This window comes from Phyllostomus hastatus, unplaced genomic scaffold (assembly GCF_019186645.2).
Source record: "Phyllostomus hastatus isolate PE091 unplaced genomic scaffold, TTU_PhHast_1.1 phas_contig_150, whole genome shotgun sequence".
NCBI lineage: Eukaryota > Metazoa > Chordata > Mammalia > Chiroptera > Phyllostomidae > Phyllostomus > Phyllostomus hastatus.
Genome location: NW_025333611.1, coordinates 26376676 through 26404525, shown reverse-complemented (window position 1 = coordinate 26404525; position 27850 = coordinate 26376676). Strand labels below are relative to the sequence as shown.

The window sequence follows — 27850 nt, the reverse complement described above, 5'->3', positions numbered from 1 at the left end:
AGATTCAAAACCAGGTTAGTGTGTCTTCTCTCCACTACATCCTTAGATGTGTTTATCCTTTGTGAATGCATTACCCATACTAAGCAAGTTTCATTATTGTAAAACATGATTTTTTAAAAATCAAATGTGTGACCTGGGCAGGGACAAGAGGCACAGGTTTGATATGTTTGGGGGAGGCGGGTTTGTGCATAGGATGTTTTCTGAGCCTGGTGACACTTCCACACCAGGGTGGACCTCAGAGGCCAGCTGACCAGCTGTGTGGAATGTTTCCCACACCTCAAGTCTCCTCCACATCACAGAGCACAGGAAATAGCCTGGGCCTGGGGAGAGTAATGCCATCCACACAGCAAGTGAGCGGCAAACAGCCCACAGAAATGCACTCAATTGCACAAGCAGCCAAAGGGGACAGGGACCACTCTAAATTATCCTGCACTGAGCTCACTTCCTGGGATCTGAGCTCTCTGCTGCTGAGGGAAATGAAAACCTGGCCAGGTCCTCCAGGGTGTCTTTGCAGTTTCGCTGTCGGAGGTCTCCTCATCTGGGAGTCAGCCCGCTTTGAGTGCAAGAGCTTCTTTCCTGGCAAAAACAGATCTCTGCAGCACAAAGTGTATTACAGAGAGACAGTGTGACAAAAACCTTTGAAAACAGAGGGCTGAGAGCAGGGGAACCCACTGTAGCAGATAATCACCATTATCACAGCAGCGAATACTTAACTGCACATTTATTGTGTCCTAGGGACTGTTGAAGTGCTTTGCGTGCATTACAATCTAGTCCTTAGAACAACCTTATGAGATAGGCACAGTTATTCTAATTTTACTGATGAGAAAACTAGCATACAGAGGTTTAGAAATTCACCCAAGGTCACAGCACTGGGTGATCTGGGGTTTGAACAGAGGCTTTCTATGCTCCTAGCCATGTGATCATATTCCTTCCAAAGAGAGCTTCTCCAGCACAGCCTAAAACCCAATTAAAAGCATCAGGCATTCATTACAAACCTACTGTGTGCCTGGGGCTGGGAGATGTGCCATGGGAAACATATGGTGTTTCTGAGTGCCTGCACAACTTCTGGAATGTGTTTTTAAAAGTGGAGGTGAAATTTACATGATGAAATTAACCATCTTAAAGTGAAAAGTTCAGTGGCATTTAGTACACTCACAATGTATAACACCACCACTATTTAGTCCCCAAACTTTGGTCATTCCGTAAGGAAACCTGCCCATGAAGCAGTTCCTCCACTTCCCCTTCTCTCCAACCCCTGATAGTCACCAAATCTGTGTTCTGTTTCTGGATTTACCTATTCTGGATATTTTATTTAATGGGATCAACAATATATGATTCCTTTGGGTCTGGCTTCTTTCGCTTAGCATATTGTTTTTGATATATATTTACATTGTAATACGTGTCAGTAGTTTTTTCCTTTTTATGGCTGAATAACATTCCATTGCATGCATGTACCACAATTTGTTTACCCATTCATTCACTGGTGGACATTTGGGCAGTGGCCACCTTTGGCCATTGCACATAGTGACTATGCATGTGCATGGACTTGCTTGAGCACCTGTGTCCAGTTCCTTGAGGTACTTATCTAGGAGTGGAGTTGCTGGATCATATGGTAATTCTGTGTTTAACTTTTGAGAACCCGCCAAATTGGAATGTGATATTTTGACATTAGAATCTTTCCTGGTGCCTTGGCTTTCTCCTCTCCAAGAAAAGGAGGGCTCCTTTCTAGGCACATAAAGGACCTGGTGTGGTGCATAGGTGAGAAGACACAGACTGACCTGGTTTTGAGTCTCTGTTGAAAGCCTGTGTGAGGCTGGCTCCAAGGCTCATTAAGGCTCAGTTTTCCTATCTGCAGAAATGGAGATGATAATTTTCTTTTCTTTTCTTTTCTTTTCTTCTTTCTTTCTTTCTTTCTTTCTCCCTCTCTCTCTGTTTCTCTCCCCCCCTCTTCTCCCTCTCTCCCTCCCTTCCTTTTCTTTTCTTTTTTTTTTCTTTCTCTCTCTTTCCTTTCCATTTGCTGAGGGCTTACTGTGGCCAGGCACTGGGGATGTGGTTAGCCATCACAGAGTTTACAGAATGAGGGATTGGGGGAGGAAGGAAGGACCAAGGAGCACATTATTTTGCATAGGGAAGATTCTTTTTTGTCATGAGAAGAACACTTTCTTTCATCACAAGTAGTTAGTGAGTACATTTAGGTGGGCCTGTGTCTTATTCCTCTCTGTCCCTGCAGCCAATACAGGGTCTACAGAAAGAGATATGTCGTTTAGAGTTCTGGGGTGGCAAGCAGCAGAAATTGAGTGGCTTGATTTAACAAGAATTCCTGGGAAAAGATTGGAAAGCTTCCAGAATTGAAAGAATAGCTAACCAACCAGCCCTCTGGGAGTCGGGGAAGAGGCCAGGGAGTGGCAGGCATCTCAGCACCGGTAGCTTTTCACTTTGCCTCCCCTGGGGCTGCACCTTTAATGACCCTGCTCTGACCTTTGTCTCCCACCTGACAGTGCTCTCGTTGCCCTGAGTCAGGGCGTGTGTGGCAGGATGCTGCCCGTAAGTGCAGGCTGGGCTCTACGTCACAGTCATCAGAGGTTGGAATTCTCATTATGACAATTGTCTAGCAAATAATAGTGAAGTGTGTTGTGCAAGGGTGTCTTTGTACAAAGTCACACTTGGGGCTGCAAGAGCCAAACCCAGTCTGGGACTGAAAGTGAAAGTCAGCTGGGACAGTAAAAGAAAAAGTCTCTTGGAGGCGAGAAAATGGAGTCAGATGCAAGGCCAGCAGGAAACACAAGAACGAGTCCCAAGTGCTTCTCCCCAAGGTGGCAGCAGCTGTGAAATGTCCTGAGGACCCCTCGGTGGGTGACCACCGCTTTCTGACCTATGACAAAAGCAAAGGCTCACTGTGCTGTTCTCATCTGTCGCTGGGGCTGGCCAACTACTCAGCATCCTCACCTCCCGACAGCACTCTGTCCCTACCTAGTTAATCCCTGCTTTGCTCCATCCGAGTCCAAAAGAGCAGCCAAACTGGAAGTGATTCCTGCTTCACTTCGACCCCACTCAGAATCCTTGCTTACAAAATTTGCAAAAGAGCAGCCCTCCTTCCACGGGTGCTCTGGGGTGCCCTGCCTCATCGCATCAAGTGATGAAATCAGATTCCACCAGCAAGCTGTCAGGCTCGGTCCTGGTGGCCTCTGGCTAGTTAGTCTTTAACCAGACTGTCAGGGGCTGGAGTAGAAGTCTGCAATCGGCAGCCCTGCCAGGGCGGTGGAATGCGGGGTGGAGCTCCCCACAGGAGAGCAGACTGCTGTCATCAGGAAAGGTGAGAGTATGAAGCATTCAGACCCAATAGATGGAGCTCTTGGGGTGGTGCTCAGTTAATGCTATATTTTTAGAGACACTACAGCAAATATCTTATAAAGTTATAGATGATAATATTGATTAAATACTGCCTTTTAGCCAGGCACTCTTTGTCTATGACCTCATTTAATTCTTAAAGCAAACCTCTACCTGTTTTATAGATCTTTGCAGGTTCTAGGACATACTCGCTTTGCAGGGAGAGTCATCCAGCACGATGAACACTGGAGGCAGGTGGCTCCCCGCTCCTGGCACCGCCTCAGCGACTACGCGGGCCCGGCAGCCGCCTGCCCCCATCCCCGATTCCTCTGGATCTTTGTGAGGATGCGTGAAGTCAGAAGTGGCTGTAGATCCAAGTCACCCTGCTTCAGGACAGGGGACTCACACTCGACTCTGGCAGTAATAATGACAAACCATAAAAAAACATTGTTAGCTGTTTTACTATATGCTGGACTGAGCCAAGAGCTTTGCATGTATCATTTAATCCACAGAGCAGCCCTGCAAGGTGCGTGCTTCCTTACTTGACAAACCAGGGATGTTTCTGGCTAAGGTCACACAGCTGATGAACGACAGAGCCGGAGCTTGGGGCTGTCCAGAGCTCCCGTGCTAAACCGGAAGGCTGCGCTGCCTGCCTGACCTGCCACCATCTGTGAGTGCAGCCTCTGGTTATATTTTTGAGCTTGTTTGTCTATGTACTTGTTCACAAGTAAATATATTTTTAACGAATTAAGAGAGAAAGTGCTCGGCATAGGGCCCGTCTCATGAGTCATTATCATTACAGTTACAAATGGGAGTGTTCCTGAACAGAATGCAAATCAAATCCTATTCTCCCCGTAACTTTAGCTTCCGATTCTCATTTTGTCTTCATTGCTCAGTGATGTTCAGTTTGCCAGTGGCTCTCAAATGCTCTCCATCACTCCTCTGAATGCCAGCTGCCAAACTTCTCCCACACACTCCTAATGAGGCAAACAAACACGTGAAGGCATAAAAAACATAAAGGCACCTCTTAGCAAATTCGGGAAGGGAAGAACCCTGTTATCATGGGGTAAAAAGCCCATCCCCCAACTTTTCTGTTCCTAAACTCAGGAGTCTGGGGAGGGGCTTGGGGAGGGAAAGGGGACCAGAGACTATGATGGCTGTCCCAGGGAAATCCCAGGGGAGTGTCTTCCACTGAGAGTAGCCGGCCAGAGGGGCTCCAAGTGTGGCCTAGAGCCATTGGCATCACCAGCATTGTGGGCAGCAGGGTCAAAGTGCAGGTTCCTGGCCTGCACCCCAGGCCCACTGCAGCCATGTCTCTGGAGGTGGAGCCCATGAATCTCCACCCATGAACCTGCATTTGGCATGTTTCTTAGTGAAGAGCTAGAGTCTTATTCTAATATGGGAAGGAGCCTTGGGCAGGGTTGGAGTTGCTGTCGGGAGGAGGAAGTCTGTTTAAAAGGATCTTGTGGGTGGCGGCCTGTTGAGGGAGGGGGGCTTCCTGAGTGTGTTCCCACATGGATTCCCTGCACAACTTCCACCCTGGATGCACTTGACTTATGAACACCATCTTACTTATTACACGGCTGTGCCGAGACTCCACCCCACCCCCGGAGAATGTGACAGGGAAGCAATCACTCTTCCTGCTTCTCTCCACCTCCGGTCACGGTTCTGCTCGCAGCAGGCTATTGCACAGCACCCACCATCTTTCCAGGCCCCTCACTCTCCTTCTTTCTCCTGATCTTTGCTGCTGCTCTTTCATTGTGGGGAGGCAGGGAGGTTTCTCCTAGAATCCGCAAAAACCCACTCCCCTTGGGAATTCAATGATGAAATTCATGTGAATCATTTCACGTTTGGATTTGAGGCAGAGATTTTGTACCTGATTTAGTATGGACTGGATGGAGAGAATTACTGCCTGTTTGTTTGTCGTTTTGGCTGACCTTTCCCTCCCTCCTTTCTGCGTTTGTTTATGTCTTGTCTCTAGCTACTGTCGCAGGTTTCATTTATCAGTCTGGGCTGCCTCTGTGATGCCAGAGCAGGCCGGGCCTGAGTCAGTGCCCTGCTGGGAATGAGGAGGAGGTTCCAGGGGCATTGTGGGAAGAAAGGAATCAATGCATGTAAAACACCTTACTACAACTCAACAACAAAAACCACTCAAACTCAAAAACTAGCAAAGGACTTAATACACGTTTCTCCAAGGAAGGTGTACTGCCACACTACTGAAATCATCAGGTGTATGTATGGCCCCTGCCCTACCTGGGAACACCGGCTTAAATTGTGGGCTCAGAGTACATTTACAGAGGTGGATTCTCAGGCTTGAGTGGAGCAAGGGTCAGCTGTGGCTGTGAGCACCTTCTTGGCCGTGGGTTGGGATCTCATCTGCCTCTCTTCTGAGTCCCAGAGCATTTTCTTCACTGGGGCAAACACAGTGGGAGGCGCTGTGTTTAAACATTTGGAACCACTCCCCACTCTATTGGCACAGTGTATTCTCCCCAAGTTCCTGTTCTTCCTTCTTTTCGTGGAGCTGGCTGCGCCCTGCTCCACCACACCCAGGGGAAGACTCTGCGGTGCTGGCCAAGCAGCTGACTGGACTTGTGACCCTGGGACTCTGAACAGTGTCCTCTGCTCCAGAGAGGGCTGGTCAGCTGAGCTGAAAAGCCACAGGCTGCTTTTCTTTGCTGGATATGTCTCCTAACCTTTTTCTTAAAAAGGTCTATTTAGCCCTGGCTGGTGTGGCTCCATGGATTGAGTGCCAGCCTGTGACCTGCTGAGGGTGTGCAAGAGGCAACCTCTCTATGCATGGCACGTTGATGTTTCCCTCCCTCTCCTTCTCCCTTCCTTCCCTTCTCTCTAAACATAAGTAAATTTTTTAAAGTTTATTTAAAAACTGCCCTGGCTGGTGTAGCTCAGTGGATTGAGTGCAGGCCTGTGAACCAAAGGGTCCTGGTTTGATTCCCAGTCAGGGCACATGCCTGGGTTGCAGGCTGGGTCCCCAGTAGAGGGCATTCAAGAGGCAACCACACATTGGTGTTTCTCCCCCTTTCTCCCTCCCTTCCCCATTCTCTAAAAAGAAATAAATCTTAAAAAAATGTTTATTTAAAAACTTTTATGTCTTTTATTGTGGTATAACTTTTATATCTTAAATGTGTAGCTTGATGACTTTTTACACAAGTATACACCCTCTCAGGTCAAAACACAGCCCTGTGCTGTTCAGCAGAGCAGCTTCCAGCCGCCACGCGGCTGCTAAGCAATCGCAGCATGGCCAGCTGGGACAGGCGGTGCTGTCAGTGTAAAACACAGTCTTGACAACTGAAGTGCAAAAAGTAAAAGGAAACATACATCACTGATAATTTAAAAATGGTGATTGAATAGCCACATATTTTGGGTGTATTGCTGTTTTCTTACAGCTTTTTAAGTGGCTACTAGGAGCTTTTAAATTACACAGACAGCCTGCACTACATTTGTTTTGGACAACGCAGGTGTAGAACACTCCCCCCACCCTGAAGGCTCCCTCATGGTCCTTTCCAATCTCTGTCATCATAGGTTCATGTGGCCTGTTCTTGACCTGCATGTACATGGAACAATATAGTATGTGCTTTTTAGTACCAGACTTTTTTTCACTCAATGTTAGTTCTGTGAAATTCATTTACATTGTAGCATGCTGTAGTCATTTGTTCCTTTTCACTGTTCTGTGGAATTCTTTGGTAACGAGTCATTTTACCCGGCCTGCTGCTGCTGAACGCTGCTGTTTATCTGGTGTTGGACTCTTGTTCTTTAAGCTCTAATGAAAGCTTTTGTACATGTGTACTTTGGTGTATATAAATAAAAACACTCGTGTATATGATATATACTCAGGAAAGGAATGGGGTATATACCATGTCCCTGGCTCATGGGGCAGAGTATGTTCTTTGTTAATACTGCCCAACCAGGTTTCCAAAGTGGTTATAACAACTTACGCTCCCATCTGCCATGGCTGAGGGTCCCAGTTGCTACATATTCTCACCAATGCTTGGCATTGTAGTCCTTTTGATGCCAGCCATCTAGTAGAGAGGAAGTCAAGTTTTGAATTGAAAATAATTCTTACCAGTTTTTTCTCTTTACAAGGTAACATACACCCACCTAGCTGATGTATAGAACATACACATAGACAAAATGAAGGCAGTAAAAATACCTAACATCTCAACTACTATTGACATGTGAGATGTATGTATGTCTCTCTCTCTATATATATATTCATATATTCATATCCATGTTTATCAGTGTGTATATTAATGGTATCACACTATAATAAATTTACCATGACCATCTTTCCGTACCTACGAGTCTCCATCTACAGCATAGTTTTTCAAACCTATATAATGTTCCCTTTATGGATGTGCCATCACTTAATCTGTGCCCTTACTCTTGGGCATTGACTAGAAGTGACAAAGTCCAGTTGACTCTCGGGGATGGAATTACATTCCAACTGTTCAAGGGAAGTGCCGTGGCTTCCTGCACACACTTTAGAACAATGACCACCAGTATACAGCTTTCCAGTCTGCACCTCTATAAACCATTACTGGTAGTGAAGAGAATTATTAGTCAACAAGTTATTATGATAACTGATTAACCATCTGGAAAAATATCTGTAACAAAACAGATCCCTAACTCACATTGTACACCAACATCAATTCCAGATAGTTTAATATTTCATGTACAAAAGTGTTAGAAGAAAATTCAGATGAAAATTGAAGTAGGATGGATATGGGAGCAATGGCTCTTTTTTTTTCTTTCAGTTTTCAAGTAATTTTCCTCAGAATTCTGAGTTTGTTTCCTGAATCAGTAAATGCGATACAGAACAATGTAAAAATGGCTACTGTTTTTTCTCCCGTGCTCTCCCCACTTGGGGAGAATCCCCTGGGCCACCTAACTCAGAGGTTCTCTCTCAAGATTTGGTCTAGTAAATGAGATTGAGTGGCATTACAGTCCCCTTGGATCCTTTTCAGAGGAATTTGTCTGGAGCAGGCAGAGCCTCCAGGGTTTGGAGGTGGACCAGGTTAGGGAAGTAGATCAGTGTTTTGGGGAAAACAGTCAGTGCCTGGGGCAAGAGCCCACCCCAAAGAAAATTGCATCTAAAATGTTCACAGTTCCTTCTTTGCCTCAAAAGTGACATGAATGCAGAGGAAAAAAGAAAACAAAAATAAAATGACACGATGGATGTCTATCCTCTGGCTCCCTTCCCTCCCCCGCCCTTCCTCCTGCTCGGCCCCCAAGGACAGAACCCTGGCTGGGGTCAGGGGGCAGGCCAGCCCCTTGCAGAGGAGGTCAGCAACATGGAGGGGCCTCTCCTCAGGGGAGGTGTTGTAGAAGGTCTTGGTGTCTCGAAGACTCTTGTCCAGCCATCATGTTAATAGCCACACTCTTACAGCCAAGGCATCCACCCTGAGCAAATCTGTGGATGGAGTGTTCCCTGTTGGTGGGAAGGTCAGAGTCAGTAACTAAAGAAACCTGCTGCACCCTGACCAATGTAGCTCAGTTGGTTGGGCATCATTCTTCAAGGCGAAAGGTCACTGGTTCAATTCCTGATCAGGGCACCTGCCTGGGTGGTGGGTTTGGTCCCCGGTCAGGGCATGTGCAGGGCATGTGCTTCCCTAAGCAACCAATTGATGTTTCTCTCTCACACTGATGTTTCTCTCCCTCTCTTTCTCCCCTCCCCTCTCTCTAAAAATAAATAAAGAGAAAAAGAGAGAGAGAAAAAAAGAAAGGGAGGAAGAAGGAAGGAAGGGAGGGAGGGAGGGAGGGAGGAAAGGGAGGGAGGAAGGAAGGAAGGAAGGAAAACCCACAGCACGTCCATGCCTCTACTAGAGCCAGAGCAGAACTCCCTCAGGATTGTACCTTGGACCCCATCTCCATACACTGCAGAGATGGTGAAGTCTTGGGTGTTTATCTTTCCAATGAGCCAATCAACCTTTCTCTGAGTGTTGACGAAGATGACAGCCTGGGTGATGCTGAGAGTTTCTTTCACACAAGTCACACAGTGCATCCAGCTTTCCCTCCTCTCATTCCACATTGATGTAGAATTGGCAGATACCCTATAGAGTCAACTCTTCCTTCTTGACAAGAATCCAAATGGGGTCCTCAGGAACTTCTTGGTCACCTCAAGCACATCGGAAGGCATTGTAGCTGACAGCGAAACCACCTGGGTACTTCTGTTGAGCTTTTGGAATATGTCATAGATCTGGTCCTTGAATCTACAGCTCAATATTTCATCAGCTACACTGAGTACAAACATCTTGATGTATTTGGAAGATAGGTATCTGTGGTTAAGCGTATCAAACACATGGCCTGGGGATGTGATAATGGGGATCTTCTATTTCCAGCTTCTGTACCTCAGCTCGTGCATTGGTACCTCCAATGTAGGGATGGCAGGAGGCACCCATGTAGTCTCCTAAAGCCATGACTGCCTCTGTATCCTTGACACAGGAAGAATGGCTCGCTGCTGGATGGCAGAGGGCTCCTCAAAACCACAGGCGTAGATGCTGTGGAGGAGGGACTCTGAGCGGTTCTTGGTCAAAGCTGTCGACAATCCCATTCCAGTTACTCTTGACGATGCCTGCAGGCTCTATTCCATTCGGGCCATTGTCTCTAGATCCGTTGGTTTAAAGTATGAGTATGCTGAGTTAAGACCTGTTAGAAATCCTAACAGCCAGCTCTTTCTACCAGCAATCGGTCTTGCATGATGCCATCTTCATTCCCTGACCCAACCCCCACTAGTTCCGGAAATCCTGACTCACAGACACGATCCTTAGAAACTCCGGGGGCCACTCCATTCTGTTGTGTTCAAGTTGTTGCGCACTTGAGCTTTTAAGGGACGGTTCGTGGTTTTATAATACATGATTTTCTCTGGTTAAAAAAATTGTAGAAAAGAATATTGAATCATGAAGGCTTAGGCAACACAAAAGAAATGATTGATAGATATGATCATATGAAAATTAAATACTTCAGAAAAGAAAAACCAGTTAAAAGATAAATGAAAGCTGGAGAGAAATATTTGCCATTTATAAGACAGACAAGAACTAAACTCTTAGCATAACATATTCTTCCAAATTAGTACAAAAAAAAAAGGCTCTGAAGGAGTACGTCTCTTCTCACCGGTGACTGGACTGTAAGCAGCGAGGAGGCTTGGTCTGACCTGTCTTTGTGCCACCCACAGAACCTCACGCATCGTCAGCACTCAAACCGAATCTGTTGATTTCAGCTCTTCTTTCTGCTGCAAAAATGTCTGCACCTCTTTCTGTTCCTCACCCTTGAGAACTCTCCTCCCTCACTCAGAAATCTCATTAAAATGCTTCCTGTGCAGTTTGTGACTCACAGCTAGAGTACGGCACAAACAATGCTGATTTCAGCAAGAATCCTCCCCAAAGCATGGACTGGGTTCCTGCAGTGCTTCAGGAGTGAATCAAACCCGGAGAATGTTTGCATCCATACGGCACCTGCTTCTTACACCTTTAGTATGTATGTGGACCCATATTTTTTTAATCCTCACATGAATTTTTTAACTCTGAAGATGTTCCCATTGATCTTTAGAGAGAGAGAGAGAGACATCGATGTGAGAGAGAAACAACTATTGGTTGCCTCCTGCATGTACCCTGACCAGGAATCAACCTGCAACCTCTTTTGGTGTATGGGATGATGCTCCGACCAGTGGAGCCACCTGGTCAGTCTATGGAGCCATATCTTTTTTAATCGAAGTTTGTGCTCACAAGGGAGAGTGTGACAGGTGGCCTGGTCAAGAAGAAGGGGCACAGGCTGGGAGATCTGGACTTAGTGGCAGCCCTGCCTGCCACTCCTTATCTGCACAACCAGACAGGCCCCTTCCAGCTCCAGGCCTCAACTGCTCCCTCTGCAAAGTGAGTGGGGGGGGGGCCAGGTGGTCCCACAGGCTCCTCCAGCTCTGCCGTCTGAGGATTCAGCTCATTTTCTTCTTTTTACTGTGTGGGCTCTAATAGCTGTTCATTTAACCTTATTTGAGAAGTTTTGAAAGTCCCTTGAGCGCCCTTCTCAGATGTTAGAAACCACTGAAAGTAAAATAAAAAATGTTTTCAATTACTGAAGTTGTTTCTCCATTTCTGAAAAAGACTCAGTTCCACTCGTTTGGAAGAAGTGAAATCACACAGAGTGAAATGACTGAGGAGGCAGTCATGGCAGGTCGGACTGCGGGCCTGCTCTGGTCTCCTCGTGTGCTGTGGTGGTGCGTGTCACCCTGTAACCTGGAAGGTGCCTGTTGGTCTTCCAGGGACTCCATGTCTTCTGTTACCCCCAGGGCACTGGCTCCCGACTCAGACAGAGTAAGCTATGGGGTCATTCCAGGTCCTCCAGCCCTGTAGCATCCTTCTGTGTGTCCACCGTGATGTTGAAAGTCTCTAATGCTAGAATTTCCCCTTTGAGTTAAGGTCTTGGGCTGGGATTATTTTTGGTTGCCCAGCATGTCCGTCTCACCCCCTTGCTTTGTACATACATTCCCTTCTTCTGAGCTGGCCACAGACGTGGGTGTGGGAGGCAGTGTGGGCTCAACAGGGGATTTCATTTCCCCAGAGACATGATTGATTCAGGAAAGGGCGTGACGTACTTGATGCTGGGACAGAGAGGGCTCCTGTGCCTAGATCTAAGCTACTAAACTGGAGGGATGTCAGTATGAGCTGCTGGCAGCCACATTCTTGTACTTGGAAAGAACCTGGCATTGAACGAGGCCACGGAGAGGCTACAGGTATGAGAGATAGAGAGAGTAGAGGGCACCAAAGAAGCAAGGGGGAGATTTGTGAAGGTGGGGGGAGGTAGAGTGAGAGGGCGAGAGATTCACCTTGAAGTTTTCATTCCCATAACCCCTCCTTAGATCTGGAAATTACCCCACAATCTTCCTAGCTACTTAAGTAAATAAGTCTTGTTTTTGCTTCAGACAATTTGAATTTGAAAGTGTCCTGAATAATGTATTAGTGTATCTCCAGAAAGCTCTTCTTAAATTGTGAATGCCTTATCCAGAGGGATGACACATGAAACCAGTAATGTAGATTAGCTCTGAATAATGCATAGAACATGTAAATTTTGACAAGGTCAAGCAAGGGCATCTAGAGAAGGAGATATAGAAAAGGGCAGAACCCTGGTACATTGCTGGTGGGAATGTAAGATGGAGCAGCCCCAGGGGAAAACAGTTTGGCACTCCCTTAAAAAACTGAACAGAGTGACCTTATGACCCAGCAATTCCACTCCCAGGCACATGCATATATGCCTTAGAGAACTGAAAATGTATGTTCACACAAAACCTGCACACGAACGTTCATAGCGGTATACTGTTCATAATAGCTAAAATAGGGAAGCCACCCAATTTCTATTAATTGACGAATGAATCAGCAAAATATGGTGCATCCATACATGGAATATCATTCAACAGTAGAAAGGAACACAGTTCTCAATCACGCAACAGCATGGATGAACTTTGAAAATATGACGCTAAGTGAGAGGAGGCAGTCACAAAGGGCAACATATTGCCCAGGTCCGTTTATGTGAAGTGTGTGTAAAGGGCAGACAGAAGTAGGTGGACGGTCGCCTGGGGTAAAGTGACTGTATACATTAAAAGGGCTGAATTTTTGGTATGTGGATTACATCTCACTTTTTTTTGAAAAGGTTTTCCTTGTTATCCTGGTTGTTCTCATCTTTCTCTTGTACCGTGCAGAGTGCATTTTGTGGTTTGACTCTGATTCATCCTCCTCTAGCTCTGGAGCCGCCACAGTTTAGAACATCGGACACTGCCTGGTGTGGCTAGGAACTGTGGCTGACCTCCCTGTCCAAGGAGCTAGATCCTTTTTTGCTTGCTCAGTTATCTCTCTGGAGTAAAGGACCAGTCCTATCAACTCAAAGGGGATAGGTAGCAGTGGACTGAAACTAATTCACAATTTTGTTTAAATTTACTTGTCAAGGACAGGAATATTCAATTTCATGCATGCTCCCAATTCTCTGCACTGGGAGCAGATTTCCAGGAAGCAATTATGTAGAACAAAATGTAATGGGTAACAGGGGGTGCCTTGTGAATTATTCATAATCCGATAATGATTTTAACCCATTTTTAACATGACTTGCTATTGGTGTTAGCTTCTGGAAAGTTCCCAAAGTAAGCAACAGAGGCTTCCTTTAGTTATGCTTATATAACCATAAACCTCCTGCCTTTCCCCAAACCACCTGAATAATTAAAATCTAAAGAGGCCTGGGATCCCATTTCCTCCCCAAGTCTACAAAGCAAAGGTAAATGCTGCCTCACAGATGTCATCTTCCTCACCCATCACTTCTCTCTTCTCTGGGAGGTGGTGAGGCTTACTGCCCCTCAGAGGGCCGGGCTCCCCGGGCTGGCTTGAGAAGACACAATTCATATTTGTGTTTGATTGTTGGAATGAATGAACAAAAGAAACAAACGACAGCCCTGGCCAGGTATCTCAGTGGGTTGGAGCGTTGACCTGATACGCAAAGGTTGGGGATGGTGGGTTCGATCCCCATCCAGGGTACATACAAGAATCAACCAATGAATGTGTAAATAAGTGGAGCAACAAATCGGTGTTTCTTTCTCTCCCTTCCTCCTTTTCTCTAAAAAAATCAATTAAACAAACAAACAAAACCTCCAAAATGAACAAATGACGGTGGAAAGAAGGAGGTATTTGTAGTAATGAGGACTTGGGCTAAGGACTTTTGCTACTTCCCAGCTGTCTGATTGGCCAAGTGTCCTGCTCTCAGTTTTTTTCTTTTTGTTTTTTAATCCGTAAAATGGAGAAAATCATACCTGCCTTGCTGGGCTATTGGAAGATTTTGAGAACAGAGTAAGTGTTCAATAAGCAGTAGCTGTTTCTTTCTAGCAGCAGCCCTATCATTTCCTCAGTTCCGGTAAACTATGAGGCAGTTAGCCGAAGCTTTCTGAGGAGCCAGAGGTTCCCCAACCCAGCTGTGTGCCAGGAGACCTGGGGAGCTTTTTAAAATACAAATTTTCAGATTCTACTGCTGGAGATTCTGACTCACTAGGAATGGGATGGGACCAGAGGATATATATTTTTTTGGTTTGTTTTTTAAATGTAGGTAAAATTTATGTACAGTGCAATGTACAGATTTTCAGAGCATAACTGGGTGAATTTTGACAAATGGACATATAGAAAATGTTGCCATGGCCTCAGAAAGTTAAATTCATTTCCATCCTGTGTAAACAATCACTGTTGTGATTTCTATCCCCATAGATGAGTTTTACCTGTTCTCAAATGTTGTATCAGTGTGATTACAAAGTATGTACTTTTTTGTGTCCACTTTCTTTTGCTTCTTATACTGTTTTTTTTGGATTCATCCATGTTGTGGCCTATGTCATACAACAGCTCACTCCTTTTTTATTCCTGAGTAGCATTTTGCCCCATGGCTACCTCTGCTTGCTTTTTGGCCTTCCGAGGGGCTGTCAGGGTTGCTTTGGCTCTTTGAATACAGTTGCTGGAGATATGTTTTCATCTATCATGGGAAAATACCAGGGAGTAGAGTTGTTGCATAGTAGCATAGGGATATTTTAATTTTTTTATTATTTATTTATTTTTAAAGTTTTTGTTTAAATTTCTCACCATTTATTGATTTGAGAGAGAGAGAGGAAGGGGGGAAAGAGAGAGAGGGAGACAGAGAGGAGCACCGATGGGCTGCCCCCCGTGTGCGCCCCGACCGGGGCCACACTGGTAACTCAGACTCACGCCCTGACTCGGAGTCCAACCCATGGCCTTTTAGTGCTGGGACAACACTGCAGCCCTGAGTCGCACTGCCAGAGCCCTGGGGATGTTTTTAAGTTTATTTATTTGTTTATTTAATTTATTGGGCTGACGTTGGTTAATAACATAGTAAAGGCTTCAAGTGCACAATTCTATAATACATCTTCCGTGCCCCGCATTTTGTGCTCTCCCCTGGGTCTAGTTCTCTTTTGTCACCATACGTGTATCTGACCCCCTTCAACCTCCTCACTTTTCCCGCCTCTGGTATCTGTGCCTGTGAGTTTGTTTCTTTTGTTTATGTGCTGCTTTGTGTTTCATATCCCACCTATGAGCAAAATCATATGGTTCTTGTCCTTTTCCATCTGTCTTGTTTTGCTTAGCTTGATACTCTCAAGATCCATCCATGCTGTCGCAAATGGCAGTGTTTCATCCTTTCTTATGGCTGAGTAGAATTCTATTGTATATGTGTGCCACGTGTTTACATTCATTTTTTTAAACCCTTCAAATGATTCTGATGGTCAGCCAGAGCGGAGAATCTCTGAGGTAGCAAAAAGCAGCCCTGACCATCAACTGGTGATCTGTTTAATTTTTGTTTCATTGTGCGGGTGCCCCTCTTTCACCCAGGAAACTCCTTCTGTTTCCCCTCCCCAGCAGAGGTGCTCAACTCTCCCTTCTATTGCTTGCCAGTTTCTTACCAGAGAAGAGTTCCCAGCCACGGATCCCCATGAGTCTCTAGGACTGTGTCATCCAAATAGTTCCAGGAAGGAGTGGGGGATGAAGGGAGCCCAAGCTGCCAACCCACAAAGACTTGCTCGAACCTTGGGATCACTTGCTTAGGATCAAATGCCAACTCTCCAGTCCCTGGTGGGTGGGAGGGGCCAGCCCTTTCCCGCTGGGCTGTGACAGGCCCCCACCTGATACAAGTGCAGGCCTGGGGTCATTTGGGGCTGAGGCCTTCGTGAGCTCTGAGGTGCCTCTGAGGGAAGGGCAGTGGGCAGGGCCACTATACTCCTCAGGTTCAGATTGGGGTCTGGAAACTGTGGGGGGAGAGGAAAGTCAAAACACAATCGTTTTGTTTCAAAGGTCATGCTGGCCATTGGCTAAGGAAATATATATGCATATGTATCTTAAATTGCCTTTCCTTTCCAGGAATATTAGAATTCCACAGTGGAGGTGAAGGCATGCAAGAGCTGAAGAGACGCTCCAATTCAGCGTGTCCCAGAGGGTGGCGCACATGGGCAGTGTCCAGCACGGTTTCAGGAGTCACACAGATAAACGTGATTAAAAATTAGTATTTGTTTTAGTGAACAGTAGAAAAAATAAAACTAGTGCTTTAAACATGTGATTTTGTGCATATATTGTTAAACATAAAGCCAAGTTAAAAAGGCAATTCAATGAAAAAAAACCCCACATTACATAACAGTACAGGTGGAACACAATTGGGACAAACCATATGGCAGAGACGAGTGATGGGTTAGGAGACTTCCCTTGTCAAAAAATGCATTTGACAGACGAGAAAAGCGAGACCATGAGGTGTGAGTGATTGCTCCGAGTCAAACTTCATCAGAGCTAGGACTAGATCCCCAAAGCAACCTGGTTTCTACAGCCGTTCTCATGCCACTGCACAGGTTACTTCCCTCTAGGAAGGAGGGGAAGAGATCCCAGTGGCCATGTGGCCGGGCCCAAGATTCAAAGTCAAATGCATTTGTGGAAACAGCCTGTAGTTTGCTCACATCACAAACTCTGGAGTCCGTTCATAAGTCCAGACTTCAGGGATCCTTAGTTAATGAGAAGGAACCAGGATTCTTAAGGAATGAGCACCAAGATTTTGATAATTCTCCTCCTATGAAATCTTTGGGGGAAAGAGAACAGAAGCAGGATGGGCAGCTGGTATCTCCCACCCTCACCTCCCATCCCTCCGGAAGATTGAAAACGGCCTTTACGACAAGACGCCGGAACATGCATGAGTGCCCCGTGTGAGCAGGCCTCCCCTGCGTGGGGTTTTCAAGGCCACAGAGGGGGCTCTGGTTGTTCACGGAAATCGCTTCAAGTAGCTGGAAATAGTCAAGGGCACAGCTTCCCAGACGACTGTCGTCCTTGAATCTTCACACATCCAGGAGTGGGATTTAGAGGAGACAGCATGGTTAGAAGTCCAGGATTTGCTGAGTCCCACAGCACTGAGAGTGAAAAGGGCAGGCATGGGGACTGCAAGCTTGGACTTGAACTGCTTCAGCTGGAAAATATAACTGGCCTTGGGAGAGGGGGTTCCTGTGCTCTTTCTCTGCTCTGAAGTAGATTTTGTACCCTTTACTGAAGCATCCCTGACCTCTGCTGTCTGGTGACTGTTCATTTTTCCTCTGGGTCACCCTCGAAGTGCTGGGCTGGTGTGTGACCTGCTGAGTCTGTCCTGCTGAGCCCACCCCTCAGAGGAGGCCTAAGGGATCAGAGCATACAGCCCCATCTAAGCAAAGGCACTGCAGTGGGATTTACCTTGTGTAGGTTCTCCTGGTCGCCCTCGCCCGAGCTCGGTACTGAGGTGGATGATGCTTTGTCCTGGGGCCAAACTGAAGTCTGTGCGTGAACCCTGCACCCCCCACCCACCTCCTGCCCTGGCTCTGGTCGCTGTGCAGTGGAGCCCTAAGAATTGAGTGGCTAAGTTAAACCACCGACTTTCATTTCAAAGCCTTTCCTGACCTTTGTAGGCTCAGACCGAAGGGTCTTTGGTTTAGCAAAGCACCTTCGTGTGTTTTTAGGATGTGCCAGGGTAGGCTCAGGAACCTGATTTGAGTGGAGGCAGAAAGGTGATTATCTCTTCAATGAAAAGAAACAGGAATTTCAGGGTGCCTGCTGCAAGCTCTGCGGGAGAGGTCAAGGAGGGTAGGAAACAATGTGATATCCTTAGCATGAGCACTAAGGATAGAAGACAGTGAGAATCGATTCTGTTCTACGGGTAGAGTTCAAGTTAGTTCTGAGCTACAGGGTGTTCCCAAAACTTCAGAAAAACCTACTGTATGCAACAGCCAGTGCTAGTGGTGACTTGGGGTCATGCATGGAGTGGGTGGGATGTCATATGAAGGTGACACAGGTGAGGCAGGAAGAGAAGACCTCTGAGAAGGTGACTTTAAGGTTGGAGACTGAACTGTGGCACTGGCTGCAAAGCTGCCTCTCGGGAGCAGAACGGAGACCATGAAAGTACAAAGCCGTAGGGAGGGAGGGAGGGTGAGGAAGTGAGGGGGCACACGCCTGGGTGGGCCTCACTTCATAGGGGTGGTTTGGACCCTGAGGTACCTGCCTTCCCAACCACAGGGAGCTAATTGGAACTGGGGAGCCTCCTTGTTAGAGCTCTGATCCACCATCCTTGGCCTGCACTCCTCACTCCAGGCCTGGGAACCTCTGATCTGGCCAGCACCTCTCTTCCCTTGGAGTTTTGGTCTTGGAATGGAGGAATGCTTGAGGTCAGGCTGTCTTCCATGGCCGAGGCTGTAGAAAGTAAACTCGTAGGACCTGTCAGCAGCCATCCTCCCCATGTTGCGGGAGGAGGCACAGCAAGGAACAGCAAGGAAGCTGGCAGCCCGAGAGAGGGAGGAGATGGTGGTGAAGTCCTGATGACTCCCAGGCCTCAGGCCCCAGCTGCATCCCTGCCTAAAGAGTCTTCACCCTGAGCTCGGTCTCTGCCATTTGTGTCCAGGAGTGTCCCTCGGACACCATGAACCCTGTCCTCATCCCTGGCATCTGTGTCCCTCTCCCTCTGGAAGTGGGGAGCTCGGCTGAGGACAGAGGAAAAGTGCATCCTGAGGACTGCAGCTTCTCAGATCCTTTATCTTCACACTTACCACCATCCAACATATGTATTTGTTGACCTGTTTGCTTTTATCACCCCTCCTCCCTGGGAAAATGCACGTTCCACTCTCTTGTTTACTTGTGGTATCTCTAGAGCCTGGAACATAGCAGGTGCTTGTGAGTCAATGAATGATAAATGAATGAGTGAAGAAGTCAGACTTCAAATCCAGGCATTGTAGACCCCTGACAAGGTCACAACTGCAGCAGAAAGATCGTGGTGCCAGATACTAAGTCCAGGATGTTCGAAACTTGTGTGTCCAAGCTATCTGCCAGTCTGGGGTGCACAAGTGAACTGGGGGCAAGCCTGGGCACACAATCAGAGCTTCAGAAACCACAGATAAAGAGCAGGGGGCCCTGGTGTGACAAATGGACTATTGGGAGGAGAAGTTCAGTACAGAGTATAAAGGTTTCAGGCAGGACCAAGGAATTGAAAAGCAGCTATAATGAGAAAGTGTGGGCATTCAAAGCTGCCTGGAGGTCAGAGGGGCTGGGCTTGCAGGCTGGGGCACTTGGGCAGGAAATGGACACAGTGGCACTGTGGTTTGGGCTGGCATAATTGGACAGAGATCGCAGGCCAGTTGCCATGGTAGCAGCCAATCCGAGGGGCTGCTTGTGCAGCAAGGAGTCAAGGTTTCTAAAGAAGGGGCTAAAAGAGATGCCTTTGTTCCCTCTCTGAGCGGGCTGCTGTCAGATCCCTGCGGGGGTGATGCGGCATGGGGCCGGAGCCAACTGCTGGTCACCGTGGCCTGGAGGGACCACGTGAGGACCCAGGGGACTGGCTGTGGCTGGGGAAGCTAGCCGTGTCATTCCCTGTAGCTGCTTGTGTCTTGCCGTGCAGAGCGGTGGCCACGGCTTGGGTTTCCGAGCCTGAGAGTGCAGTGTTCAGATGTCAGCGTGGCCTCCTGGCCTCTCAGTGACCCCAGGGACGACGAAGCCTCTGTCCTCACAGATGAAGAGGACTGCAAATGCGTTCTTTCCAGGCAGTTGTAGGGATTGTGAGAAGTGACGCAGGCCACATCTCTGCTTAGTGAGTACTAGATGCTATTGTTACTGTTTTGACAAATAGCACAAACTGTTTCCTAGCAGCCTCCTCCAAGGGTTCTTAGATTCTGGGGAGTAAAAGTCAGGTTTCATCCAATTTAGGGGGACCAAAAAGGCAGCCAACAGAGACCCAAATACTCCAGGAGGTGACCAGTTAGACTAACAGAGTGGTATTTGGGCAGAAAATATCTGAAAGCTGTGAGCCATCAGAGAATCTTTCCCCTTTGTTCTTCTGGCCAATCTGTGGGCCTGGACAGGATACAAAGATGAGGCCATCCGTCCCCTCTCCTCCCACAGCGGGAGAGAGAGCAGAGGGGAGGACTCTGGAGGCAGCGCTTCCTCCTCCCGGGTTCAGTGAGTGGGTGGAGGGACGGAGGAGGGTGCTGTGAGTGGGTGGAGGAACGAGGAGAGAGCAGGACAGGCCAGGGACAGACAGAGAATGAACACAACTATGCACCCTCCCCTCCTGCCCTTTGCCCTCTCCAGAAGTGCTGGGAGATACAGACATCCCTATTTGGACTCTGGCACAGTCCTCTGTTGCTATGGCAACTCGGTGGGCTCTCTGCTGGGAGGAAGAAGGCAGCGGCTGCATGGAAATCAGCATTGGAGGCAGCAGCTCTGCCCTTTTGCCGTGGTGGTATAGGCATTTCTGAGCGATGGGAAGACATTCCCTCTGCCATCTCAGGGGACCACGGGGAAGGGGGCTTCAGGGCTGCTACTCCTGGCTCCGAGCTACTCCTGTATCATCGTGAGGAACTGGGCTCCTTTATGGAGAGGTAGCTGCCTTGGGAACCCTCCCGTGGAGTGTGTCCTTCAATCACAAGGTCCTCTGGTAGTTTCCTCTTCATTTTCCTTGTTGATGTATTCATGTTTGTTTGTTTGTTCATTCATTCATTTGACAAGTATGTACTGCATACCTACTGTGCAAGGTGGTAGGGCAGAGCAGGGAATAAGAGACAAAGCACCTGCCCCCCATGAAGCTCACTGCTTTGTGGGGAGCAGATGGTAACATGTGAATAGAGAGATTGGGAAGGTAGTAAGCAGGGTGGTATGAACTAGGGAAATTGGAGGGGGCGCTGGTAAGAGCAAGTGGCGGGGAAGGTCTTTCTGTGCTGAAATCGGCAAACTGGATGGAGCCACGGGAGCTGCTTCAGGGGAGGACTGACCCAGGGAAGAGCAGGTGCAAAGGCTCTGGTGGGTGGGGCCCGGCGTCCAGAGGAGAGAAAGGAGGTAAGCTGTGAGGGTCGCAGAGGTCAGGGCCAGAGATGCAGCTGGGGGGTCAGATAGAGCCCTTCCGATCTGGTCTGGAGCCTAGATGTTCCTCTGAGGGTGACAGGAAGCACTGACGGGGGTCAAGCGGGAGAGGGGAGTGATCTGACTGAGGCTGTCACATGGCTCTGTTGGTCTGGCGGACGAGGGACTGTAGCGGGGCCAGAGTGGCGGCAGGGGCACCAGCAAGGACATGGCAGGGGCCCACATGAGAGCTGATGGCGGTGGTGCTGGAAACAGAGCATTTGCAAGCAAACCCAGAAAGGCTTGCTGGGGACTGAGGGTGGGGATAAGGGAAAGGACGACCCCCAAGTGTCCAATTTGAGCCCCTGAGTGGGCAGGGGTGCCATCTGGGAAGGGCGCAAAGGGGAGCGATTGCTCTGAATCTCGGCTCTGTGGGCCGGGTGGAGCTCGTTCACGCTGTCGCAGAGCCTCTGGGCGTGTTCACCAGGAGCCCCTGAGAACGGCAGCATTTCGTAAGCAACACTCCTGAGGAGTTAAACTGAGAGGAAGCTTTCTTTTTTAAAAAAATTATTATTGTTTCTTTAATTCTTGCCTGAGGACATGATTATTGATTTTAGAGAGAGGGAAAAGATGGGAGAAAGGGAGGAGAATAAACATCAGTGTGAGAGAGAAGCATTGATTGGTTGCCCCCTACATGCAGTCTGGACAGGGATTGAACCTGCAACCTAGGTATGTGCCCTGACTGGGAACCGAAATTGCAACCTTTCGGTTTACAGGACAATACTCCAACCAACTGAGCCACCTGGCCAGGGCAGAAGCTCTGCTATGACACACTCATGAGAAGGAAAATAATTACCTTAAAAGTCAGCTGCTGGGTGTCCTAAGGTGGTGGCAGAACTCACACAGGACAGTAACTGCTCTTTTGAGAGGTAATCACCTTGAGGGGTCATTTCCCAGCACGAGAGATGATATCCTCATGGACTTTATAGGAACTCACGTACGAGGGATGGTGCTAAATGCTTTAAACACATTCTAAAGTAACCCCTGCTACATATTATATTAAGAAACTGGAGCTCAGAGAGGCCAAGTAAGTTGCCAAAGATCATGCAGGAAGCATGTAACAGAGCCCAGATCCGAACAAGTGGAGTCTGTTAACCACTCTGCAAGACAAGAGAGTTCAATTGCTGGCACATATACGAATAAAGCAGTAGGAATCGAGGAACTGTTCCCTGGCCAGTGGAATTGGAAGGGATTTGGGGAGATGGCAGAGGGCCCTTGGGAAAGGGGAGGTGACCTGGCCAGTTGCCATGAGATGTTCAGCCAGCGGCCCCTGCCAGGATACAGTGGTCGAGCGGTTTGTCCAAAGAGTGTTGCCTGTTGTTTGTTGCAATGTGTTTCCTGTTCCGCACTGTGCTGTGACCCCGCTCCTTCACCCGCACCCCTCAGTAAAGTCGTTGGTGTTTGGGAGCATAAAGAAGGAATGGCAGCGATGGTGAGTGTGAGCAGAGAGGTGAGAACGGAGAGGCCGAGAGCACGTTCAAGAGCAGGATGGGGACAGGAAGTGACCAGGAGAACGTAAGCCACCCTGGAGCCTGCAGAAGTCCTCAGGAGGGAGCTGGCTTGGCCAGAGGCTGTGCAATGGGGAAAGAAGCTGCTGTATTTGGACGTTGAGAGAACGGGTAATGTGTGAAGGCTGGAGAACTTGAGGAAACCTGGTAGCTCATGATTTCATTACGTCACAATCTGAGGAGCCGAGCACCTCCAGAGGCCCAGTGGGAAAAGTCCATCTGGGTCAGTGCAATTAGCCACCAGCAGTTTGTTCGAAGCGTCTGCTGATGCAGTGCCCTGAAGTCTGTGTTAGAGCAGCTATTCACCGTGCTCTGCGTCACTCCCGCTGAAGCCCCGACCCTCTCCCTTCCACGCTTCCATATTGCTTTTTAAACCAGAGAGGAGGAGGGAAGAGGAGCAGGGCCTGGAGGAGGAGACAGTGAGGAGGGGGCTGCTCGCACTCTCTGCCCCCAACCCTTGATGCCCGTGCAAATGGCGCTTTGTTTATTTTTTAGAGTCTGCGTTATGCTGTGGATTTGCATGCCTCTTTTTGCTGGTGAACCCATGAGTTTCAGATCACAATCTCTTGGGGTAAAAGCAGTCTTGTACAACTTACTGTGACACTGCCTCGTGGAAACCTGAACTTCCTTTTTGAAGCGTACTTTGGGAGTATTTTAAAATTTTATGTGTGCATACCTTCTACCTCCAAAATTTCTCTCCTGTATTTTAGAGAAATTACTTTACCTAGTGCATAGTTCTCGCCTACAGCACTGGGTGTCACCACAAAAAATTAGGAACAACCTGGATCAAGAGGAAATCCTTACATAAACTATGTTACACCCCTACAATGGAATCGTGACGTGGTGGCTACAAAGAACAAGTGGGTCTGCACACTCTAAGGTGGAAGTAAGGCCGAGACAAAGTGTTAAGTGAGGAAAGCAAGTTGCAGCTACATCGACTATGACCCTATACAGGAAAACGGAACAGATACAACCTTCCCCACACAGCAAAGGCTCAATAACAAAAGGCTCAAAGACAAAATACCAAATTGGCTGCCGTGGATACTTCTGGGTAAAGTGGATGTGGGTTTGGGGAGTTGAATGGGCTTTTACTTCAACCGTACTGTTTGACTTTTTTCTCCCCCCAGAGGGAATATATTCTTGTATTTCCTTGTCAATAAAAATGATTTAAAGGCTATAAAGATAAGTGTGTCCCTGAGTGATGTGTAGAGGGAGGCTCCGGCTGACTGTCTGACCCCAGGTCGGCCCACCCTGCCCTGTTGCCCCAGAGCTGCCCTTCTGCAGGCCATGAGCCCCGAGGTCAGTCTGAGTTGCAGTTCAGCCACAACCAAGTCCCTCAGGCCCACGAAGAACCACGAGCACGCAGCCCTGCCACTGTTCCAAGGGTCATGGGCAGTGAGGCTGGGTCTCACAATAAACCATTGCCTGGAAAAGCAAGGTGGGGAAGACAAGTGAGGCCCGGGGCATTGCGAATAGAATTCCGTTATTCGAATGAAAATAAAGACTGTGAACGTGCAGACTTCTGTGTATGGAAACTACTTCTGGAAACTAGTGACAGGGCCTGCTTCTGGAGGAGGCCACAGGGCGGCTGAAAGACAGGGACAGGGGAGCCTTTATTATGCGCACTCTGCCTTTAGAATTTTGAAATATCCGTGTTGCCTAATTTAAAATTAGTACTTAAAAAAACCCTAAAATAAAATTGGACCACCAAGGAAAAACGATTAGAAAGGGCCCTTTTCTAAATTCTAACACAATTGGGGGGTTTCCCTTGATGTGGGGACAGGGCGCCACTGCTGACGGGATATCGACGCAGAGGCTGCTCTCCCAGGGGATGACTCCGTTTCTCCTAAGGCACCTGGGAATGCCCTTTTGGTGATCTAGAAATCATCCTGACGCTGAGCCAGGGCACCTCTGCAGGCGTCTTGTCCCTTAGTTTCCTTTTGGAGGTTTTGGGGCAATAAAACAATCACTTATTATTATTTTATACTGTAGTTGGGTCATGCCACGGAATTGGTATTTCCAGAATGCAGCTGAGAAAGCTTCCTGTGGTTGCCTTCCTAGGAAACATATTATGTATGCATAGCCACTCTAATTCCTTTGTGAAGTGAGGCAGAATCTAAATAAATATAAAGGAATAGGCCTGACTAGTGTGGCTCGGTGGGTTTGGTGTCATCCCACAGACCAAAAGATCATGGGTCCTGGTCAGGGCACATGCATGGGTTGTGGGCCAGGTCCCCATTTGGGGGTGTGCAAGAGGCAACCCATGGTGTTTCTCTTGCCCATCGATGTTTCTCTCCCTCTCTTTCTCCCTCTTTTCCCCCCTCTAAAAATAAATATATCACACACACACACACACACACACAAATAAATAAATATGCCATTCTGCGTGTCACGTGGAGCTTGAACTAACATTATGTGCCAGTTCAAATAGTGTGAACCCTCCTTTGTGAGAGTGTACGTGCACACACACACATTTTCTCACAAGTAAGTTCTCTTCCCACGGGTACTGAGGACAACAGGAAACTGGTGAAGGTTTTAAGCAGAGGAGTTATCCGATTGGATTTGCATTATTAAAGGATCTCCACCTGCTCTGCAGAAAACAGAAGGGACTCTGGTGAGGCCAGAGTGGACGAGGGGAGAAGAGGTGGGAGGGGAGGCAGCCCCCGTGGTTCAGACTAGAAGTGATGGCAATGATGATGAGCGGCGTGGGCTTGGTGGGACAATAGACATGCAATGGAATCTGTAAATTCCTTATGGGGGTGGGGGGGACTCACTGTGACCACCCTGTGTCAGCCCTCTGCGGCTGCACCCCACGCTCCAGCCCAGGCAGAGACGGCAGGCTCTCCTTAGATGCAGCGGAGGACGGGTCAGGGGCACGCTCGGGCTGCCACAGCTCCTGCAGTGAGAGGAGGACCTGAGTCTGTGCGGGGGCCCGGAGCTGCTCAGCGTGGCGGCCTCCACCGCGCCACTGACGGAGAGGCTCATGGGAACGGTGTGTGGGGGAAGGCAGACACACTTTCAGACGGAGAGGCAGCACTCCCCCTCTTTTCCCTGAGTTTATTTCGACACCCCTCAGCTCACTTGTTTGCAAGTCCCAGGTGTTCAGTGTGTGACGAGCTCTGGGAGAGCTGCCGAGTTAGAGACGTGTGACGCCCAAGTAAGAGGGAAGGGGCCTGGCTTCCGGGCCTCGACTTCGTCACGCCCCACCTGTTGTGAACCTGGGGCTTAGCCCTGAACCTCGTGTTAAGGAGCTCAGGTTCTGCTCTTTAACATGGTGCTTAGCAGCCCTCTTGCGGAATTTAATACGAACCAACTATTAAATGCTGTTCTTGGAACACAGCGAGCCCCGGGCTCAAAGAGCGGTGGTGATTCAAGTGTGCTGCAGGTGATGAGAGAGGAGGGGTCCTTGGGTGGGACTCTAGACCTCTCTCTCCCTTCCCTGTTTCAACGAGAACAGCTCCACCCTTCCCGACATTCGGGAATGTCGACCAAGATCTCATTGGCTGAAAGGGTTCTGTCACTAAAACAGTTGTAAAACTCTGCGCAGCCCTCCTCACTCTGTAATTCAGAGAGGTCTGGCCTGAACGCAGGGATGGCAATGAAATCAACCCCCCTCCCACCTTCAGATCCCTGTGCTGTGGCCGACCTCGTTAACAGCCTGGGCCCTTTTCTGCTGAACCTTAATACGGCCTCAGGTTTATCTGCAGCACTTCTAGCAGCCAGCTCTGTGGTGGGCCTGGGGAACGAATCGAATTTTCCGCTCTTTTGACTTTTCATTGCAGGTCAACCTGGAGTGTCCAGTTGCACTGAGGACAACAGCTGCTGTAAAACTTCATTTAGATAAAGAAGTCTTAAAGCAAATCGAAGTTGTTGCTTTTGTCTTAGGCCATTTGTGCTGGATAACGAGACACCACAGACTGGGCGGCTTAAACAACTAGCATGTATCTCTCAGAGTTCTGGGGGCTGCAAGTCCAAGCGCAGGGTTCTGGTGAAAGCCCTTTTCGCAGTTTATAGATGGTGTTTTCTTGCTGTATCCCCATGTGGTCCAGAGACAAACCCCTCCCGTGACCCTGATAAGAGCACTGATCCCAATAGGAGGGCTCCACCCTAACGAACTATTACTTCCCACAGACCCTGCCTCCAAATACCATCTCACTAGGGATTAGAGGGTCAATATATGAATTTTGGGGAGACACAGCTTGCCTAACCTTGCTTAACCAATATTTATATTAGAAAATAAGACCAGTTACTTTTGATCAGTCACAGACTGTCCATCACCCCAGTATGCCCACCTTCCTCTCATTTTACATGTGCAGACAATATACAATCCTTTAAATCCTTATTTGAATGCCACCTGCTTACCTCCGCCATGAGGCTGAACTTGTACAGCATTCTGTTTGCCTTGCTCTTCGTATTTAATGCCTTTGCAGTGTTTTGTTGTGTTTTTTTCCCCCTGTAAATGTTTTGTTTCCAACTACCCAATGAGCTCCATGAAATCCCATCTTCGCACGCATTTGTATTGCTCCAGAGTGGTCCAGTAGTCACTCAGTAAATATTTGCTGAGAGAATGAATCAACACAATGGGAAAAGCTGAGTGCTAGTCCAAAAGGCCTTTTCATTTTGTTAAACTATGAACTGAAGTGTACATGGGTTCTGTTGGTGAGTTGAAAGTAGTTGCTGAAATGTAAATTCTAGGATGACAGGTGGTCTTTGGTCCATGCTTCACTGGTGTCTAGGACAGTGCCTGGCATACAGTTGGCTCTGGTTTTATTCTAGTTGAATAAATAAAAGCATGAATGAGTCAATATGGTTTGAGACACTACCATAACCTGGCAATGACTTTTCTTGTGTTTGTCTTGCAAGAGTTAAGGCATTATTAAATGATTGACTGGATCTGGACACTTTTGAAACCAGCTGGCCAATTGCTTGGCTGGTTCTCTGGAAACTTGCACATATCCAAACAGTTAAGAGTTTGTGGGGGTGTTTTGTGACTGAGGGATAACTTTCACCCCTAACTAGTAATTTACTCATCTTCTCTTGTCTATATGTGGTCCTTTAAAGGATGCTAATTGTCTGCATATTTGGCATACT

General features: G+C 47.9%; 1 pseudogene; it reads right to left on the bottom strand.

The window, feature by feature from the left end:
- Positions 1-6512: 6512 nt before the first annotated feature.
- LOC123808474 lies at positions 6513-27151 on the bottom strand (annotated as a pseudogene).
- Between the last annotated feature and the right edge of the window lie 699 nt (positions 27152-27850).